The sequence below is a fragment of the Oryzias latipes genome, chromosome 14 (genome assembly GCF_053564925.1).
Source record: "Oryzias latipes strain Hd-rR chromosome 14, Olatipes_Hd-rR_3.1".
NCBI lineage: Eukaryota > Metazoa > Chordata > Actinopteri > Beloniformes > Adrianichthyidae > Oryzias > Oryzias latipes.
Genome location: NC_136250.1, coordinates 30,377,340 through 30,400,255, shown reverse-complemented (window position 1 = coordinate 30,400,255; position 22,916 = coordinate 30,377,340). Strand labels below are relative to the sequence as shown.

The 22,916-nt window shown below is 42.6% G+C and overlaps 1 long non-coding RNA gene across 1 annotated transcript; it reads right to left on the bottom strand.

Moving 5' to 3' along the window:
• Positions 1–15,406: 15,406 nt before the first annotated feature.
• LOC144983719 (uncharacterized) lies at positions 15,407–22,692 on the bottom strand. The gene is made up of 2 exons (XR_013647488.1): positions 22,559–22,692; positions 15,407–16,010 (listed from the first exon to the last, which is right to left on the bottom strand). It is a non-coding gene; the product is annotated as an uncharacterized LOC144983719 (long non-coding RNA).
• Between the last annotated feature and the right edge of the window lie 224 nt (positions 22,693–22,916).

The window sequence follows — 22,916 nt, the reverse complement described above, 5'->3', positions numbered from 1 at the left end:
CCTCTGAGAGACGTTCTTAGTCCAGCATCAAAACAGGGAGGAAAAACACACGGAATGCATAGATATCTAATGTCCAGCAGCCCTCCTGGACTGAAGGACCAGACTCTTTTCACGATTCTTCTTTCTTATGGCAACCCCAGATGCTTTAATCATCTTAAATTCTTAGGACATTCTGCAGAATTTTCTGCAACCAACATATTTACCCCATCACATTAGAAAAAGGGAGTCCTCCAAAAACCAAAAAGCTCAAGAGGAAAGAATTCACGGATCAACGACTCACAGATGAAACCAAATTCTTCCTATTTAATAATCCATTTTGTTTAAAAGCGCCTTTCAAGGAACCCAAGGACACTGTATACGAAACAAAGGTAAAAAATAATCATTACAGGCACAATAACTAGAAATGGACATTAAGGTATTATTATATATGTGTGACTTTTTACTGGATGTGTCCAGTCAACCAATAGTGCCACCAAGTACGTAATGTAGAATCTGAACAAAACCCACACAGAGAAAATACCAAATCAAATAATCCCTTATGGTTAACAAAAATCTCAGATGAGACCCAAATTTATGCTCCGCCCCTTTTTCATACGTCATGAGGGACCTGGAGGAGCTCAATATGAAAGTCAAGTTTGTGCCAATTTAAAATAATAACCAAAATACCAAATATAACATACAAATATAACAAATGTATTTAGAAATGAATAAATAAAAACCAACAAGAACTTAGCAAAAAGGCTTCAGGGTGAACCAGGGCCAAAACAAAACCCCACCTAACTGAAATATGAACCTGTAAATGAAAGAAAAGGCAAATCAATGACCAAGCACTAACCTCCCCAGACTAACGAAAACAGGAGAAAACATTTGGAAAAGGAAATGGCAGTTCAGCCCTGCAGCTTCACTTAAACGTAACCACAGACATTTTGAATGCAGTTCTGTTTTCAGATGTTTTGGGTTGAACTTCATCTCCTTTTGGTCTCTCCAGGTTTTGTCCTTTTAAAGCCTCGGGAAAATAGTTATCTAAAGTGAGATTAATCATTTGTTCTGAAAAACCACCAATCATCACATTAGAAGAGGAATTTTTAGTTAAAATAACTAAATAGAAACTGAAGCCAGATCTGACAAACGAGAAAAATGCTGGACTTTGATGACGTTTAAAAAAAAAAACGTGTAATTCTCTGAAATGATGCAGGAAAGTCATACAACACGAGGGGGAAGAGTGCAATACAAAGTTCAGGTATCGGTCAGTTTTTGAGAAACAGCTTTAATGAATAAAACTTGAGTAAAGGCAAATATTTTGGAGCCAAAATTCAATCAGGAAAAAGTTTTCATTTAAACAAAGTGAGATCATGAGCTGGAGTCCGCGCAGCCTGCTGGAGAGGCTTTGACAGGAAGTCGTGCAGACGCCGTCCTCCGAGCGCTGACGGCTGAGCCTGTGGAGCTTTGACTGACATCAAACATATTTACTGTATGAAGCTTTTTGAGGTGACATCAAATGATGCAGCCTCAGGCTTTAAAACATCTCTTACGGATGCGGTGGGTGGATTTTCCTCTAAGAGCCAAGCAATTTGGTTTATAGGACTCTTTTTAAAAGAAATCTTCAGATGCTGACAGAAGTCTGCAGCCCGGCTCTGACTCTCTGCAGATTGTGGAGACTTACATGGATGAATGAATGTACACTACACCACAGTTTAAGCACAGGAGCAGACGCAAACTGAGAAGCTGTCACCCTCCTTTGACTTTCAGGGCTTTGACACTCCCAGCACGCCGCATCCGTTTCATTTTCCTGCTTACCATCATCTCAACTTGAACTTCATAACAGCATTTTGCTCAAGCAGCAAGGCTAGGGGGTTTTTTCTTCACAGGGAGGGTGCACACATTAACTAAAAGACTTGACCTCCACGAATCCAGTGAGGTCTTTAATGACCCCGATATGGTCGCTGCCACGTTCTCGATTTTCCATCAGTGTGGGACAGCGCAGCGGGCCAAAGCCTTAATGCCTGTGAGGGAGCGGGTCACTGGTAATTATTCTGCTGGGAGGTAATGAGCGGCGCCGGCCTGTCACAGCTCTCCTGGCTGCCTTGAACCTGAAGACTCCGAAGCCGGAAGGAGGGAGAGGATATTAGTCACACTGGCACGAACCATCTCCCCCGGGAGGGAGAAAAGGAGCTATTAGTGCTCAAAGATCACTCACTTATGTACATTTCTGCTGCAGACTCAAAGGCCTGCATGCCTGTGATAAGCAGTCAGAACACAATGACGGCACTGAAACCTTTGTCAAGCCAGGACGGAAGCAACCAACTGGAAAAACGACTCTCCATGTCCATTTTTTATGTTTTCATGTAAACGCTCACGACTGATTGGTTCATAAGAATATCACTTACATGAGCAATGCACTCTGCCTTAATGCCTTTATCCTATGCATAACTTTATGACAGCTGAATTCTGGGTGGAATCAGGACCTTAAAGCCAAAGATCAGAGCTCTTTTCAAAAGGAAAGTCTTGTTTGATTAACCTGACAGATAATGTAGACCGTGTTCATGATACAGTCTCCATCCAAACACTCTCCTCCTCGACCACGAGATGTTCACTGGCTGAACATGTATGGAGAAAGGCTGTGGGGGGGTTCTTCATGGTAAAGTCAGCTTAGATGGTTTGGGCATCTTTCCAATGAGCTGTTGAGGGCACCTCACCTGTAGACGCAGCACACGGAGACGCTTTCTAATGGCTCGTCTGTAAAGGTTTTTGTCCTTTGATCTATCAATAGATCACAGGCTGTAGGTCGTTTTTGTCTTCCATCAACTATGAAACAACTCTAAATTCGCCCGAATGGAAACACGAAAATTTGGAGAAAAAAAACTGTTTCTATCAAAATAAAAAAAAAGGTTTTGCGCTTGGAGGAGGTGGTTTATCAAAATTGACATATTTTACAAAATTCCTATGGAAACCCTTTTTTCTGAATTAAATGAGTCAAGTGACCAACCAAGATGGCAGAGTGGCGGCTTGGGCACAGCAGGCGCCACCAGAGGTCCCACAGCGTCACGCAGCTCATCAGAAGTTGACCATGTCATGTGGAATTGTTGGATCCACAGCTCCTCTGGAAAATCACCAATCACCATTTCCCAAAACGCCTTCACCCAGACCCACTCCCACGTGTAAGGAGCTCGCCACTCCACGGCCTGAAGAAGACGTTGACGCCTCCATTGATAGATGATGATGAGCGCTAGAGCCGTGGCAGAAATGTATCTGCTGTCAAAAGGATTGCTCACATCAGTCGCCATGTTTGAGTTGGTTTGTGTTTAACATAATTCAGATTTATTGGAAACAGTGTAATTGCCAAATAGTTTTTTAATGTTTTAATTGTACAAACAAACGCTGACAGACATATTTCTTGCCAAAAGTCCTTCTGTAGAAGAATCGCTGTCCCACATACGGCGCTGGAGGTCTCCAAGTCAAACGTGGGAATTTAAGTCGTTAAACATTTAAATGACGGCATGACGGAAGTGGCAACACGCCAGAGGAGACCGGCAGCAGCAGCTGCCTCACATCTGTTCTTGGACCACTTTTGAATTATGAAGCAAAATGTCAGTCACACAGCTGTGCTTCCAGCTGCTGATGCTGATGCCACAATCAGCATCCATCATGTGAGAGCTGGTGGGGTATCCCGGTTGAACTCAGAAGTAAAGGTGGATTCTGAAAACTGTTTACCGGGTGTGGAGAAGCCGCCTTCTGCTTTATTGACTCACACATCTAATCAAACAAAGGACCGAGAAGGACCAAAGTGTTACACTCACAAAAATTTGTTACAGCATGAATGTGCCAGTGAATAACCGGCGACGGGCTGCACAGAGTAAAAATAAACAGACAAAAGGAATGGAGATCCTAAATGATGACAGTCGGAAAAAATGTGTTAGTTTATTGAAGAGTGTCTAAGCTCTGCTGCTTCTCCACTTGAGGCTGTCACCAACCACAACTGTGCTGCCGACAGCTTCTTCAGCACAGACAATTTCACACATGAAAGATTTACACCTGAGCAACAGGAAATCCATCCATCACAAGCTTTGGGCTGTACAAGATTAAAGAGAGAAAGCGCAGCCTCTGTCACACGAGTGCGCTGCAGTTAGCAGGCAGAAATGAACGGGAGGACAGGTGAGGTTCAGACTGGATCTAAGTTCCTGCACAACCCGTTCTCACCAAGGTAAGAGATAAAATGCTGCCACTCAGACAACGAAACACTGTTCAGGATCGACATGAGGCAGACCAGAGGCATTTCACGCTTATATAAGCTGTCACTGAAATACAGTTGGGATTTTCTGGCCTCCATGGAATAATCGGAGATGTTTGGAATAAAAAAAGAGTGAGATCAGACTGGACACGTTTGGTTTGCTTAAAGTGAACCAGAGTTTGTTTCCCCTGATAATCCAGAACAAATCTTCAGTCGGAATGACTCTGGTCCGGGACCAGGAACCGCTCTGGGATCCTCCTTTGCGGGTGGTCTTGGTTTGTTTCCAATCAGACTGGTCTTTGGTTCGCTCTGAAGTTCCTCAGTCTGAATACAATCCGTCCTCAGAGCTGAACAACTGGACCAAAACAGCCACTGTGGCCGACGTAAACAAAGTAGGAATGTAGGAACTGATGAGCCGCGGACAAATGTCAAAGAGAAAAAATGGTCCAACTGTTTACTTGTTAGAACATTTATTTGAACACCGGCAAAACGCTTCTACACGCTTTTCTGTGTCTCGTTACACTGCGCTGCTGTGAGGTCATTCTAAAAGCTACCTTGTAGTTCCTTGACAGAATTCTCTTAAAACAAAACCATAAAACCACAACGATGAGATCTATGCATCATAAACACTTATCCGCGAACCGTCAAACCCGACGTCTCCTTAACGCTGCCGTTGCCAGCATCCTCCGAGTTAAAGTCCGCCTTTCTCGTGTTGTTCTGACCCGCCCTCTAAGTTCCTGGCCAATGACTGTCGAGATCTTCAGTCACATGGCTTTGTTTTCAAGCTTTAGTCCAGAACAGAACGGTCCGCTTGATGCCAGTCTGAATACAGACCAAACACAAGGTTCAGAACCCGATCCAGAACAAATTAAACAAACTCAATCCGGAAGAAAGGATTTTCCCAGTCTGAATACATCCCAAGATTATTTAGATCAGTTTATTGGCTTCTCAGCAGCCCCTTGAAACGACTTTGATTGTAAATTAATGCTTTAAAAACTGATTGAGTAACTCATTACAATAGTACTGAATTACATTTTGCTGTTTCTGTACAGCATTAAAAATGAAGTTTTGGTTTGTTAGGTGTTTAGTAACTTGAGGCCTTAACAGATGAAGAGCACTGTTCCTGTGCAGCGTTAAACTCCTTTTATTCATTAAGACTCAACCATTGAGCTGAATTTCCTGTTTGACAGAGTCAACAGGTCACCTGTTGTTGGTTAAGTGAAGTTATTTTAACCTGCTTTTCCAAGAGTTGACTGTTTTATTAGGAATCATTATTAAACCCTAATGTCCTTCATTTAAATGTCAAATACTCACTTGTCATTTTATCTTGTTATGCTCTACCTGCACAGGGGAACATAGAAAGTACCCCACTATAATACAGGAGAGTCATGGGGTAATCTATTACCTTTGAAGAATCAAAGCAGGTCGTCCCCTCCCCTCACGTTAAGAGTCTGGGTGTCATCCTTGACAGCAGCCTTTCCTTCACATCACACGTCAATAGCATCACCCTCCTGCCCATCTCCACCTTCCCAACATCCGTCGTCTTCGCCCTTCCCCCGCTCCTCATTCCACTGCCGTCCTGGTCCAGGACCTCGTCAACCGGTTCAAAACTCATCTCACCAACCCCCATCCATCCAACACATCTCACCTGTTCTGCCCATCACACATCAAATTACTTCCAAAATCCTTCTCCTGACCTTTAAATCTATCCACAATCTCCCCCCCCCCCCCCCCCCCCCCCCCATACCTGTTCATACCCTTGTTCGTGTTGTTACACCCATTTCCCTCAGATCCTCCTCTTCCCTCCAGTTGGTTGTCCCAACTGCTCACCTCGTCATAGAGGGGGCAGAGCAGCTGAATGCTCCGCCCCCCAGCTCTGGAACTCACTTCCCTCTGACCTCTAAAACATTGATTTACTCTTTCACTTCATTAAAAAGTTAAACACCCACCTTTTCTGACTAGTATACTTCCCTCTGACTTAATTGCACTGGCCTATTTACACCTGTATATTTTTAATGCTGCTGTGTTTTTAAGTGTCACAACCCATTGTGACACTTTTTTGGGTTCCAAAAAAGGCACCAAACAAAGTTTTTTTTTTTTTTTCCAGAGTGGAGGGAAATTGTAAAACATTGTTTAAGAACAAACTTAATACTTGAGGAACAACAGTTGCTGCTGACTTTCTCTTCAGCTGCTAAACATTTGGTTTATCAACTATAAGTGCTGAAGGTCAACTAGAAGATGGTGATTTCATGAAGAGCAGATTCCAGAGATGACTCTGGATTCACAGGAATGCTGGAAAACATTGTCCACAGAATCACTGCTGCTACTTCTGATGTTCCGTCTGAATTGATTCTGAAGGGTTAAACCCAAACGTAGGATTAGGGTTCAGCTTTGATTCTCAAATCTGACAAAGTAGCTGCTTTCAATAGAAAGGGGACGACAAAAAAAAGATGAAATCAACTAAAAATCAATTAAGAGATTTCATTAGAATGAAAAAAACACCTCAGGTCTTGTTTTACTTCTACATCCATGTGATATTTCAACCAAATAAACATGAAAGCCACAGAGTGTAATCATGGACGTGCTGTTAATAATGACTCACTTTTATAGTCGTTTAGGAAAATGACACTTTAAGACAATTTAGAATCAAGATGATGAATCTCCAACAGTTGCCATAGTAACAAAAGAGCCAAACTTTTACCAAGAGCTTCCCCTGGAAGACTGCCGTTCCCGCAAAAGGACCAAAGATTACTTTATATATATATGATAGAGAATATGATAGAGAGATAAAGAGAGAGAGAGACATTTATTTATTCATTATAGATATTTATTCCAGACTCAGTCTAATTAATAAAACAATACAAAGACATTAAAAAGGCACAGTGTCAAGAACACACAAGTTAAGAAGCAGTATACAAAAAATTACAATAGTTATGTTTCCATAAATTTGACTGGCAGCGTATGACACTAAATCTAATGTTACTTACAGCCAAGATAAAATTAATAACTAATTATTAAAAGTATTTAAAGGGAAATGTGTCTACTCAAATAAACGAGGAGATTTAAGTCTAGAGGACCACCATCATCAACTCCATGACCTCTACTTCTTGTGCTGTCTTAGATGACCCCCCCCCCCCCCTTTCATTGACATGTTCTCCCTACCATGACAAAGGTGGATAAAGGTGGAAAGATTTCATGTAGTCCATGGACACCAGTGAAGATCACAAATCATTGAAGAAAAAAGGTTCAGAGCACTGTCTAGTGGGTCGAAATGACCCTACTCCCAATGGTAAAGTGCGTAGGATAGCACAAGGGTTAATGTTTTTGCATAGAGCAACCCTTATAGACATGGTTTCATGAGACCAAAAGCATTTTAGTGGAGGCTAAAGGCAACCTGGCTTTTGACAAGAAAAAGACTTTCAAAAGGAACTCAGAAAAACAAAACCAAGACCCCTGCAGTGTTTTCCACGCTGCTGACCTCCCATCAAATCCAGAGGACTCCAACCACAGCAGAGCGTCTCCGTCACTGTGAGCCGATTAATGTGACCGAAATGAGACGACTGAAGCAAAACATGCATCAGTGAAAACATTCCTCTGTGGACAGGCTTATTGTCAGACTAGTTAGTATTCAGAGATTATTTAACTTAATGTTAATTTGTTTAAATTAAACTTAATAATAATAACTATTTGTTTTAAAAGGCTGCTAGAAGTTGAAGCTGGGGTAACTATGGTGCACTGGGGTTCTGTCCTCTTTCCTTTTTTACTTCTATCCTTCCTCTCCTCTATTCTTGATCATAATTCATCATTTAGTTCTCCATGCCTCTGTTTGGTGCAGTGTGATTCATGTATTGTCCCTCTTTTCCTCTCCCCTCCTGGGGAGTGGGAGTGCTTCCAGACTCCAGTTGTTTCATCCGTGCTCCAGTTCCTGACTGTTTACCTCGTCTCTGCTCCTGCTCCTACACCTGGCTGTGGTTCCTGTCTCCGGCTCGACTCGCGCCTTTGACTGTCCCCACAACCACGGCTGGATGAAGCTCGTCTGCTGGACTTTATATATGTAGTTGTAGATTTAGATAAGTAAATTCTTCTCTAAGAGTTCTGGTAAATCGCCTGTCCGTCCTGGGGGAGGATCCCTCCTTCATGTGGACACCCCTGAGGTTTCTTAGTTTTTTCCGGAATTCGTTTTTTTTTTTAGGAGCTTTTCCTTACCGCGAAGGGGGGTCTAAGGGCAGGGATGCCAGTATAGCTTAGTCAGTTTGTTAGTTCATTTTTAGTATTTTCCTATTGAAGTCTTTGTATTCGTGATCCTTTTGAGTTCATGTTTCACTTCGAAGCCCATCGAGACGACTGTTGTTGTGATTTTGGGCTATACAAATAAAATTGAATTGAAAACATGCAAAAAGGATAAAAGTTCCTTCTTCCTCAAGTTAAACATGCCTCTAATTTCATTAGTGCTCTGAGGAAATTGGATGTCTGGTCTTTATTGTTTGTTAAAGTGATGCTACTCTCACAGTGACATCATTATATTCTCCTTCAGCGCACCGCCTCTGGTGACACAAACGACACACCTCGCTGTGCAGAGTTGTTTGCCTCAGGCGTGTGGCGGACGCCCATCTGCACCGCTGCGCAATCTCGCCTTTCAGTTACTAACAATCTCCACAGCTCGCTTGGCTCCACGGACGCACACACACGCACACACACACACTGGTGCTCAGGATCGTCGGTGGCCTGGCGAGAAACTGCAGCCTCAGCTGAGGATCATTATGTGGCTCAGCGCCACAGTCGTACAGACAAGCTAATTGGTTTTGTAGCACTCTCAGATTGATTACAGTCAGATCATTTAAAAAAGAAACGCTCCCTAACAGCCCACATTACTCACAATAAAGCAAACCGCATGGCTGACATGAACCCAGCTGAGCTCCAACCTCCTTCAGGATCTATAATTGGTCATAATGAAAAAATTAACAGTGTTCATGCAAATGTGGGCTCAGCAGGTCTCTGCATTATCCCCATTTCCAGCTGTTTGACCATCTTAACAAACTGCAAACTGAGAAAAATGTAGAGTAAAAGTCTGAGGCAGCAGCAAAAAAGCTAAACACGGAGATGACGCCGGTCTGCTGGCAGCTCTTACAGGGACTTATGAGCTGTTGAGGCTCTGCTGGTCGTCTTTCTGAGTGTCGTGTGATCCATACTGCTAAATCAGAGTTAAAAAAAAGTACCTGTAGAAGGTAACTTCACGTCTTTGGCTCTGCACAACTTTTGTTTATGCTCCACAGCATACCTCCAAGCCTGCAGAAGGAGCTGTTCACGTGATACGTGCACGCTCCTTGCTGCAGCCTAACTGTGAGAAATAACAACAATCAGAGTGCAGTTTGTGTGGACATCCTACAGACTCTCAGGTATCACGTGCACACCCCGTGCATGCAGGATTCACGCTGTCAGTAAGGAGCCAGCACTCACACCTTAGTGACGACTATAGTGTGGCGTAAGGACGTAGTACGACAGAATAACCTGTACGTCATGAGTGCGTGAACTTCCATTAGCCTTACGAATATTTCACAATACACTTACCACACAAGACAATGGTACGTTCAATTTTCACGCAAGACACACCTACACCCACCCAAACATACAGCCACTCCCCTTATGACCCCCCATGGACCTGGGCAACCCAAAAACCCACAACAGCTGTACGGGTCGACCCCCTCTACAGGTTCAGGTGACCAAGAAATCTGTCTTGAAGAAATGTTCTCAAAACGTTGTGTGGGCACTTCAGAGATTAGATTCTAAGTTGTCCAGGATCCTCTCACAGATGGAATGCATTTATATTTCTCATATTTTATATAATTGTTTCTTAAAACTAACATCTCAGTTTGTGTTGACGTTGAGTCCTCCCTTCTGGACTTGTTGTCGTCTTGAAACATTTCTCCCCTCCTCCAAATAGCTTCAGACGGATGGAGGCAAACCGGGCGGGAGGTCAGCACCGACGCAGTCATTCGTTTGTCGTCTTAGTTAGAAAAGGAGGTTATAAATTGAAAGTAAATGATTTATCCACGATAAGTTCAGTTTTTCATGCGATTAGAGTTGAAATGACCCAACATGAAGCAGCTCTGTATGTTGACCACCTCCAGCTAATATTTCTCAAATGAATCATAAAAATGATGCCTCCACTCCCCAACTTCTTTTAAAAAGTTAAGAGTGAAAATTTTCAACCAGTCAGAGGGAGTTTCCACTCATGTCTTGACTCCTCTGCATCTCTCCAAGTTATTCCTTTGAAACGTTTTGAAACTGTTGTTGTTTTTCCTGAGATCGTTTTCACGTAAAAGCAAATAAAATACACAAATTCAGAGGGTAACTGTCATAAACAAGCAAACTGGCTGTTTCAGTCACCAGAACAGCCAATTAAAGTCCTGCAATGTGATCGGTTTCTCCAGTAACACACTTTCAAACACCCGAAAGATCTGCAGCAGGTGCACACAGGGAGCAGGGAGACTTAGTAATGTTCTACACCAACGTTCTGTTAGTTTGTTTGGTTTTGTTCATTAAGAAACAACAGCATATCTGCCATATTTGCAGAAGCGCTGATGAAGAAGGAAGCGCTCCAGAGTGAGCTGGTTTCGCATCATGAGGGATTGCAGCTTTTCCAACAGACACATGAACACATTTCACCAGAAGTCTCGATGCAAGCCTGTGGACAGAAGACGGCTCCTCGCTGCAGCTCCTCTGACATTAACATTTCACCTCATGTTCCAATCATTTAGACTGAATATTGTGCTCCACACCCAAGATTTCCCTCATCCATCATACCCAGAAAAACACATTAGCTTATGTTTCTGACTTCTGTTTCAGTATGAATTATTCAATGAGCTATTCATTATCCTGCCTGGACCTGCACATAGAGGACGAGTCCCATCTGCAGCATCCTCTTCTGCCATCTCTGAGGGCTTGAGAAAGCTCTCAGAATGATTGAATTTGTGGTTTCAGAGAGAACGGCTCTTCACTTTCCATCCCACTATATTAAACACAAAGTCAACTGAATTGGCCTGCGGCGACAGATTTGGACCCGTGCTGTGTTGCATGGCTGCCAAAACCCCATCAAGGCAGAGAAAACAGCTCAAGACAAAAACCTTCATCTGTATTTACAGTGAAGCAATGACATTCTTGCTAACATAAAAGCGCACACGTGTAACAACTTTACTAAAACACACACAAAATCATGTTTGCTAAAAAACAGCATGAAGTTGGAATTGCTGCAGATTTGTATTAAACTTCATTTGCGTTCAAAGTTCACTTATGCTGGAAACTGTTATTTCTGTCTTTTTCTACGCCGATGACACTGCTCCGTTGAAGCGGGGCACCCTGGTTCCTTAAGATTGTTTATTTTAGGAGTGTGTGCATTAGTGTAGGTTAGTGAGTCAGCATCATTTCATACAAGCAATAACAACAAAAAGGGCGGGACAGGATCATGCTGACACAACACAAAATGACAGAAAACACGCAAGAAAAACCCCTGCAAGAAAACAAGATACGAAGTCTAGTTTCAGTCATGAAAGGAAAGCAAAAATAATGTGAAGAAAGACCACAAAGTTATATTTATCTAAATAGAACTGGTAAACAGATCCAAAAAGAGCAGGAAAGCTGCAGAAAACAACTAACCTCATTATATGTATTTCTAATATTATTGTCTGTTATTTTAGAAAAATTCAAAATTTAGACAAAAATTATTTACAGATGAAATTATTCTATTCTTTCTTGGTTCCTAGATATTTATTTCATTTTTTTCAATAATGCACATTTTCCTCTTGTCCATCAACAAAAACTCCCCCCAGTTTCCATCCAGCATTGCAGGTGTGGGTACCGGATGTTCTCGGGTTGCCGGATGTTCTCGGGGTCCTTCGGGGTCCTTCGACCAATGATGACGTCACACTATTTGATTGGCTGTAAGTTGCCACGACCAATGAGTTAACGTCGCTAAGTTTTTTTAAAAAACTTTATTGACAATTGCGGTATCATACATTAACAATGACATTAACGTTAACAACGAACAATAACGATGTAATCAATATTGCCTCGAAGATCAGTCACCATTGCCAAATATAACATATTGACATAGAAAATAAAGAATAGAGGGGAAAAAAAGAAACAATGAACATAACACACAAATAAATAAAAACATAAGTAAAATAAAATAAAGGAACATAGAAAAAATCTAAGTAGTCTAATACTAGTTAAGTTAGGGGTACTCGTGAAGTTTTTATTTCTGAACAAAACTAAGCAATTTCAAGCCATTCTTCTTTTTCATATAATGAAGTGATTGAAAGCAAAAACAGAGCTCTTTATTAAATGTTATAAAAGTGGTTTGGTCTTCAAAACTTGACCTCACCAAGATGGCGGTGCTCTCCTCCCATGAGGAACCACGTGATGTCTCCTCTAGTGATAGAACTCATTGGAAGGACCCTGAAGGACCCCGAGAACATCCGGCAACCCGAGAACATCCGGTACCTACACAGGAATTCTCTTCCTCCCACTCTTCCAAACTCAGAACTTTCTTTCTTCAAGTTCTGCTCTGCTTGTTTCCGATTGGCCGGTCAAAGACTCTACTCCAACCCACCGAAGCAGTGGTTCAAGGAGCCATGGCAGATAATCTCAACTTGTGTAAAAATCCATGGAATCAATGTTTAGTGCAGGCAGCTGTGACTGCTCCACAGGATCCACAGATGAGTGGGCGGAGTCACAGCCAACCTGCAGGGCAAATGTTAGAACTAAGGGAAAAAAAAAAAAAAAAAATGAACTAAGGGAAAACTAACAAACACAAATTATAACAGAAAAACAGTCTGCAAGAGAAAAACAATAAATACTATAATTAAATAAATCATGTTATAAGTGACAAGGAAATGTTTGCTTTATTTTTCTTTCATTCTGGAATTATGTAAAAATGTTTTTGATAAATCATCTGCACTTGGACTCATCAAAAAACTTCAAATATATATTAAGAATTGACTTATAATAACTATGTAAACTTTAAGTAAAGCATAACAGGAGTTGGATTCACTCACAAGCAATTAATCAAACTCCTAGTAAATTATTATATTTAATTTTGTCTTTTTTGTGTTTACTGTAAATGTGAGTAAATGTTTATTTCTATAGCGCTTTTCTCAGACAAAAACCACAAAGTGACGTGTTCTCCCTACCATGACAAAGGTGGATAAAGGTGGAAAGATTTCATGTAATCCATGGACACCAGTGAAGATCACAAGTCATTGAAGAAAAAAGGTTCAGAGCACTGTCTAGTGGGTCTAGATGACCCACCTCCCAATGTTAAAGTGCCTAGGATAGAACAAGGGTTACATAAAATGAGACTAACCAGAGAAAAAGTAAAAGACATTAAAAACAAAGTAAAAGACAAATAAAAGACTAAATTAGATTAACTACAAAGATGACATTGACTTTTCTTTATTTTCCAATTTTATTTTTTATTAATTAAAATGTTTAAAAAGCTGTATTTGTGCATATTTTTTTATTTTATGCTCTTTTTTTCTTTGTTTTTATTGTTTAAAATAAACCAATAAACACATTTTTTAATGACTAAAAGGGTTTTCCACACTGTTCTCCTTACACTCTTGTAACCCTTGTTCTATCCTAGGCACTTTAACATTGGGAGTTGGGTCATCTAGACCAGTGTTTTTCAACCATCTCCCACGGCACACTTGGGAGATGGTCAAGTGTGCCGTGGAGAAATTGCCCTCATTCACTGACTGATCTAAAAACATTTTCCATCTCCAGGAAATCAGCTCTTTGTTCATCCAAATAGGCCCTGATAAAACACTGAGGAGTTAGGAATAAAAGAGATCTTAAAATTACTTTTTCTTTGTGTTTATTTAATTCTATTAAAGACATTTTGATGAGAATGACAGTACCGCGATTTAGCTGCAGCTATAACTGTCAGGAAAAGTCCCGCACCTTTACCTGTCTCCGCCAATCATTCTTGAAGGCTTAATCACATGTCATCAGTCTGACCAATCAGAAGTGCTTAAAGTCTTCACTTCCTTGTTATTAATTCTGCTGATAAAGTCGCTCAGTTCTAACAAAAATACCAGCTAAAGTTCGTCTTTAGCGGTGTAGCTTTCCACAGAGTCCGGTGTCAGACCGTGGAACAAGTGAACAAAACAATGAAGCTCAGAGACGCGAGTCTTTCTGCCCCTTTTCGGCAGATTTAACACTACATCTCCCATGATGCATTGGCTTAAAGGGACAGTGTCCCAGCGCACAATGAGTTGTCCTTGTGAAACGTCTTGAAACCACAACAAACAAACAAACAGTTTCTAAATTTTTCTAATTTAACTTTTATTTCATCTCTTAGAAAAAAACAGCCACAACTTCCTACTTTTTCTGCCACATTTATCACAAAAATCCACGTGAGATTGCCGATCAATACAGACCATGAATTTCTGCTTTTTTTTTTTTTGGATGGTGGTGTGCCGCGGGATTTTTGTCAAGGTTAAAGTGTGCCTTGGCTCAAAAAAGGTTGAAAAACACTGATCTAGACCCACTAGACAGTGCTCTGAACCTTTTGTTCTTCAATGATTTGTGATCTTCACTGGTGTCCATGGATTAGATGAAATCTTTCCATCTTTATCCACCTTTGTCATGGTAGGGAGAACACCTCAATGGAGGGGGAGGGGTCATCTAAGATAGCACAAGGGTTAATTAAAGGCTATTGACCATGTTTTATTTTGCTTCTTGCTTTCTTAATACTTTTGGAGTTTGAACCTCATTTTAAAAAAAAATCTGTATTTTGTACAACAGTTTAGTCTGAATGTGGATCTTTAGCTGTCATCATCATCATCATCCTCATCATCATCATCTGTTTTCAAACCAATTACTGTCATTCATTCTTTATTTAGGAGGCCCAAAGTGCTGGACACAGGAAGAACAAGGAGAACATAATTCAGTCATAAAACATAAAGGAATGAAAAGCACAAAACCAAGGAAAAACAGAGATTCAAAGCATCACTCTGATCCAACAGATCTCTGAACTAGAATCTATTGCTGGGCGGTTCTGCAGAACTTTGTCCCGCTTTACCGACAGCATTTTGGCTCTGTGCATTAGCCGCTGTGCAGCTGCACTTGTAACAGGTTCAGTTCGGTCGCCGATGCACAATGAGGAGGGGGAGACTCGACTCTGGTCACTGCGTCTTTAATTCTTTAAAACAGCGCAAAAGAAAATAACATCAGTGGACATCACAACTGCAGCTCCCAGCTTAGACCGCTCACTCCAACTGGTTGTTTACATTCATCCAAAAAGTTCAATAAATGTACAATTTTCAGAATAAAATATACTCAGACACAATGCCATACAATAATAAAACAAAAAGAAAACACACATTTGGTAAATACAGCATTTAAAATAAAACATTGTTAAACAGAATAAGACAAAATGGCGGAAACCAACCTTTAAAACAGCGCAAAAGAAAATAGCATCAGTGGACATCACAACTGCAGCTCCCTGATCAAAGGAAAAAGAGCGCGATCAAAACCGGCACCAAAAACCACATAAAAATATAGTTAAAAGTAAATGTAAATTATTCGAGAGCAGTTTCTTGTCAACTGCATCCATTTTTAAACATATTTAAGAAACTTATACCCGTTTATTTTAACAGCTAACTAAAAATATTGGGAGACTGCAGAAAACGCGACTCACCAGCTTAGACCGCTCACTCCAACTGGTAAGGGAGGGGCAGCGGCCGCATGGTGAAGGCAGGGTGTGTCCCACTAATTGCCTTCCCTGCGCAACAGGTAACCATGTGGAACACATTTTTCTTGTGAAATAATGAGATTAACCAAATATTTATATAACGTGCTAACTCAAAATAAAATACTTTCAAAATTAAATAATCACTGAAGGTTTGAGAATGTTCATTAAAAAAAATCAATTTGCTACATACTCCCCTCTGAACTTCTCAAAACCGTTGCATATTCATCAAACTGGACAATAAGTAAGATTTTTTGCCAACAGAAATAATGACTCCTTATACTACTGCGACATATATGTCTTCCTCTATAAAAGAAAAGCAACACTGTAAAGCTGGCCAAACTTCACAATGTACACTTGCAACAAAGTAGTGCCGTAAACACAACTCCACAAAAGGTAAATCAGTGGCTGTTACTTTCCCAAAATACGTAATCAAATTTACAATATGCAGTATCTACAGTGACTCAGACCTTTTCATTTACCTTACAAAAATAAACTTCTTACAAATCCAGAGAACACTTCTCGTGCTTGTGTATCTTTTTTCTGTGTCATGTTTTGTATCAGTCTGTTAACTGGTTTGACAATCCTGCCAGCCCTGGTTATGATGTGGTTTACTGTATCATTTTGGAGCCTATCATCCTGTCTTGTAGCAACTGCTTCTCCATTGGTTTCCAACTGTCCATGTGGGAACTCTGAACCTGGGCATTTGGAGCAGTTTTTATTGCTCTCCACAAGACTCTCAACACTAATCCCATCTGATTGACAGTCCATGCCACAGCTCTCAACTTCACGATGGTCTGCAGGATCCAAAGGCACAGTATTTGCCACCCAGTCGGCTGTCCGGTCCAACTCATCACATTCTGAGTTCACAACTGAAACATCCTGATCAGCACTGTTTATATCACTCAAATCTGGAGTGGTACTGAATGAAGACACCGACCCTTGCTCTTGATCCAACTCAATTGGCAGGAAGTTCACCAATAGGAGCAAGTTACGGTGGACAACTTTCTCCTGTCCAGTGGCTGTGTTCCTGATCCGGTAAATGTAACACTTGGAGTCTCTGGACACAACGGTATAAATGGTGGAGCACCACTTATCGGCTAGCTTCCTTTTGCCACGCACACACTTGTTTGCCAAGAGAACATGGTCTCCCTCATCAATGTCTGTGCCTTTGGTTCTCATGTTGTATAGACGGGCCTGACGTTGCTGGCTGGTGACGGTGTTAGCCTGGGCCACGGCAAGAGCTTCTTTAAGGTTCTCCCTGATTCTTTCAACGTAGTTGTTATAATCCGTTATCTCGTCATTTCTTTCCACATGGTGAAACATGACGTCCACTGGGAGCCTGGGAATCCGACCAAACATGAGATAGAAGGGTGCGTAACCGGTTGACTCATGGACAGTGCAGTTGTAGGCAAACGTCAGTGTTTGCAACATCTGAGGCCACTTGCTTTTGTCTCGGGGTGGTAAGGCTCTGATCATACTGCCTAAGGTTCTATTCAACCTTTCGGTTTGGCCATTACCCATGGGATGATATGGTGTGGTCCTTGATTTCTTGACTCCTGCTACCTGCAACAACTCCTGAATCAACTCACTCTCGAAGTTTGCACCCTGGTCTGAATGGATTCTTTGTGGGAAGCCATAGACACAAAAGTATCTGTCCCACAACTGCCGGGCCACCTGCTTTGCTGACTGATTGGAACACTGAAAGGCGTGGGCCATTTTGGTAAAATGATCGGTTACCACTAAGATGTCTACACACCGACCCTTCGGATCTTCTGCGGACCAAAAGTCGAGGCACACCAGTTCTAAGGGACTTGTGGTCTTTATGCTTTCAAGGGGAGCTCGCCCCTCAGGCTCAGGAGTCTTGCTCACCACACAACGCTTGCAGCATTTTACATACTCGCGCACACCTTGCTCCATGCCGAGCCAAAAGAATCGCTGTCTAGCTAAGTGTAATGTCCGACTTTGGCCTTGGTGTCCTGCTTTGTCGTGCACACCCTGAAGCACTTGACCAACCAGAGACACAGGTGTTACATACTGGTGTCGCTTTCTTCCAGTTGTCAAGTCCTTACATACCCTGTACAGGATGTTATCGAGTATTTTGAGTTTGTCCCACTGTTTCAGGAGTTTCAGGGCTCTAGGAGATAAACTGCACTTTTCTCTCCGTGATGGACGTCTACCTCGCATGACAAATGTGACAACAGCAGCTATTGTGGTGTCATTTTGCTGCGCCTCCTGAAGGTCTTTGAGAGAAAACACAGGTAAGGGAACTTGACCACTTGGCACAAGTTGCTCCAGGTCTTGAACGAGCCAGGTGATTACTCTTTGCTCAGGACCATGTGCCCATTCTACATGCCCTGACAGGACAGCAGATACATCATCTTCACTCATTGACATGTTCTCTGAATGTTGGGAAGACTGAAAGTACTCGACCTCTTGATGGTTGGCGCTGGCCCTAAAAAGCTCCTGAACTGTGTCCTCCTGTACTTGCTGAGACTCCTCCAACAGGGCTTCATAGGGCTCCATTGTCAGCCTGTGAGAGACACGGCCTTTGATGAAAGGCTGCCGGCTCAAGGCGTCAGCGACTACGTTCTTACTGCCTGGTATGTACTTGATGTTGAAGCTGTAAGGTGACAACTTTGATACCCATCTTTGCTCACAGGCATCAAGTTTGGGTTTGGTGAGGATATATGTTAGGGGGTTATTATCTGTCCATACTGTAAATGGATTCCCTCTCAGCCAGTGGCTAAATTTATCGCAAACTGACCACTTGAGTGCCAAAAACTCCAAACGGTGGGCTGGGTATTTGCTTTGAGCACGGGTAAGAGCTTTACTGGCAAAAGCCACTGGTCGTGCTTTTGTCTCACCTTCTTGAACTTGTGACAGCACAGCACCCAGTCCATCAGTTGAGGCATCTGTTGAAAGGATGAATGGGCGATTGAAGTCAGGGTGAGCAAGGATGACAGATTCCAGAAGTGCTGACTTAAGGCGCTCAAACGAGTCACTGTGTTCTTGTTTCCAGTCATTGGCATGTAACTTTCTGAAAGCAGCAACGCCACGTGAATTTCCTTTCCGTCCCTTTGGAGCAGCTGTGAGTGCAAAAAGGGGTCTGGCTATGCTGGAACAGCCTTGAATGAACTGCTGATAGTACATGACCATGCCTAAGAATGACTTGATTTTCTTTTGGGAAGGTGTTATTCCGTCCTCCATCATGAGGTCAATCACAGTCATCGCCGTTATGGCTTTGACCTTGTCGGGGTCTGTTGAAACTCCCTTGCTGTCCACAACATGTCCGAGAAATTTAACACTCCTTCTTAGCAGCTGACATTTTTTAGGGGCCAACTTCAATCCATGGGCTCTTAATCTGCCAAAGACCATTTCGAGTCTTCTCAGGGCCTCTCCCTCATTAGGTGCGTAGACCAGCACATCATCCAGATAGCAGAGGAGTGTTAGGAAGTTTTGGTCGCCAAATATGTTCATCATGAGGCGCATAAAACTTGCTGGGCTATTGCACAGTCCTTGTGGTAGTCTGTTGAACTCATAAAGCCCCATAGGCGTTGTAAAGGCCGTTAGCTTCTTGTCCTCTTCAGCCATGGCAATATTGTAGAAGCCGGAAGTAAGGTCCATGGCACAGAATATGGCGTTTCCTCCCAAAGCTGCAAGACAGTCTGCTTGGTGTGGTAAAGGATGAGCATCTTTTATTGTGCGAGCATTCAACCAGCGGTAATCCACGCAAATCCTGAGATCTCCATTCTTCTTCCAGACAGGGACCAGTGGCGACGCCCACTCACTTTTTGACTTACGGATGATCTCAAGTTCTTCCATCTCCGTTAGCACTTGCCTTAGTTTATGGTATTGCCCTGGTGGAACACGGCGGTATGGCAGCCTGAAGGGTCTGGAGTCAGACAGGTGAATCCTATGAACTATGTCCTTAGCTGACCCACAGTCAAGCTTGGTCTTTGAGAAGACATCTTCATACTTCTGAAGCAGCTGCAGGAGCTGACCTTTCCAGTAGTGGGACACCTCACAGGAATCAATGTCCAAGCTTCCGAGTCCAAGCTTGTTTAAGGCCTCTTGGTAATCTGTTGGGGCAGGGCCTTGGGCATGGTCTGCAGGTTCACTGTGCATGATCTGATTTTGCACCTTAATTGCATTTAAGTTGGGGGCCTCATCCAAATCTTCTACAGCAATGCAGGCTGACACCTTTGCCAACTTCGTATTGCGCCGGAGGGTGACTGCTTTGCTGGACGTGTTTAGCACCCTGACTGGGATCCATCTCTCACCATTCATGGTTGCTACAGACCTACAAACGATCACATCATTTTTATGGCCCAATCCTTTTGACGTTTCAACCAGAACAGCACTGCCTTCAGAAATGGCTGAGGTGGCTGGCAACTTGCTCCACACGAGATGTTCCTGCTTTGGTAGTAAAGTCACAGATTGGGTCAACCTAGCTGTCCCAATAACATCAGGGATGGTTTCACCTCTCCACCTGTTAATGCCAGACAACATGTTGAGGAATTGTATTATCTCAGGCACATCTGTTGACTCTGGCTTATTCAAGACCTGCCAAAACTGTGGACTCTGTTTAAAGTGTTTAAGGAGGTGTTTAATGACATTCGTCCCCAAGATCATCTGGTCTCGCTGTCCAGGGACGACTAGGGTTGGGACCTGAAAGGTACAGCCGTACACTTCCATCTTTAAGTCATAAATGCATTTGGGCTTGACTTTGACTCCACCACAGCCAACAAGCACAACATCAGGGCAGATGTCATGGGATGTGGGCACTGAGCCAGCACTGCTTAACAGTCGTTCGGCCTCTTCACTCATAGTACATGACATTGAGCCTGTGTCAAGCAAAACTTCAAGGGAGACCACATCCTCCACCAGTGCATTTGTGTAGAATAAGCTGTCAGCTTTCCCGAGCCTGGCAATGTTTTGGAACAGTACAGTTGTGTTAGGTGGTGATGTCTGAACACACTCAGAATAAATAGATTGTGCATCATCATCGAGTTTGAGGGCTTCATCATTAACACTCACACTGTCCCCTCCAAGGTGTGAGTACATTAGTTTCCCTGACACTGAGTATTGCTCAACTGGGCTGTGGGAAGCTTTGAACAGTCTTTTCTTTGGTGCCCAACTTCTAAGCAGCCCAAGCACCTTTTCTCCCTCATACAGTGAGTACGTGTCGAATGTGAGCTGTGTCCACAAACTCGGCAGGGGGCATCGCGGGTAAATGGGGCAGGTTGCAGCCTAGCAGTAGAAGGGGTGGGCTGACTTGTCCGTTCCAGCACTCTTTCCAACATGGTAAGAACTCTCTGCAGTGCACTTGACTCTGAAACAGCTTCATTTGACTTTGTGGGATTAGATAACTTGGCTGTGTTAACACTAGTGTACTCTGCGTTACATTCAAGGGTCTCGCTGGCTGTTACAGCAGTAGCTACGTGGAGGGCATGTGCTTTGGGCAAAGTTGTGACTGACCTTTTAGCTTGGTACTCCCTCTGGTGTTCATCAATTGCCTCTTGCACTTCAGTAAGAGACCATTTACTTATGGGCTTACACTTGAACACACAAGCGAGGTTGGGATCTGGACAATTTCTGATAAACATCATGGCAATTTCTGAGTCCATGTTATCCATCCTACCACCTTGGCATTTTAGGTGTCTGTCGGCCACTTCAGCAGCTGTGTTCAGCCTGACCCAGTAGTCCACTGGTGTTTCTTTAACTGTTGGCTGAGTGGCATAAAAATCAGCCAATGGTAGACAAGAACCTGGAGTCTCACTGAAGTAGCGTCTCAAAATTATGTATATTGTCTCTGGTGTCACTGGGGTGCTGCTAGCGGTGCTACTTTTCAACCCCACTTTAACAATGCTCTTTGCTCTACCAAGAAGATGGCTTAAAACCTCCTCTGCTTGTTCACTCTGGGGGAGATTTCTTTTGTGCATGTATGCTTCCACAATTTCAATCCACTCCTGAATGGAGTACTTGTCTGTGCTGTCACCACGATACATGGGAGGATCTTTGACATCAGGTTTAACAATCAGACTCACTTTTGAGAGGTCAGCGGTTGCATTAAGCATCTCAGTTCTAGATGGCTTGGTGTGAGGGGACTGTGAGCTGAAAGATGGCTGATTGGCCATAAGGCGGCCAGCAATGGACTCGCCTATTTGATTTCCTAATTCACCAATAAGTTCACGTAACTGATTTGTGGTACTCTCACTGGAATCAGTGGGTGTAGAATACATTGGTTTGTGTTTCTCATGAACATCATCTAGTCCAAACAGGTTTTTCGTTATAGCCCCTGGAGTGTCACTGACAGAGGTTTTCCCAAGACTAAATAAACCTCTTCCCCTTCCAACAGTAGGTGAAAACACAAACTTTTCCTGGCTGTCGTCTGCCATAACTTAAAGACCAAAACTAAATATAAAATGTATAATGCAATATGATGAACAGAAACAAAATTCACAAATCACAAATATGTCTTTTCTTAATACTATTCACAAAAGGTTATGTAGTTCAAACTTTGTCTACTCAAAATGACTTGCTAAAATGGCGACCACGACTGAAGTCCACAGACCCACTTGTCAACCAACTTGAACTCCGGGTGTCACGAGCACACAGCAGAACCTCGGCGATCGGCGGCGGCTGATCAAGGGATCCGGGTCACGGCACCAGTTTTATGTAACAGGTTCAGTTCGGTCGCCGATGCACAATGAGGAGGGGGAGACTCGACTCTGGTCACTGCGTCTTTAATTCTTTAAAACAGCGCAAAAGAAAATAGCATCAGTGGACATCACAACTGCAGCTCCCAGCTTAGACCGCTCACTCCAACTGGTTGTTTACATTCATCCAAAAAGTTCAATAAATGTACAATTTTCAGAATAAAATATACTCAGACACAATGCCATACAATAATAAAACAAAAAGAAAACACACATT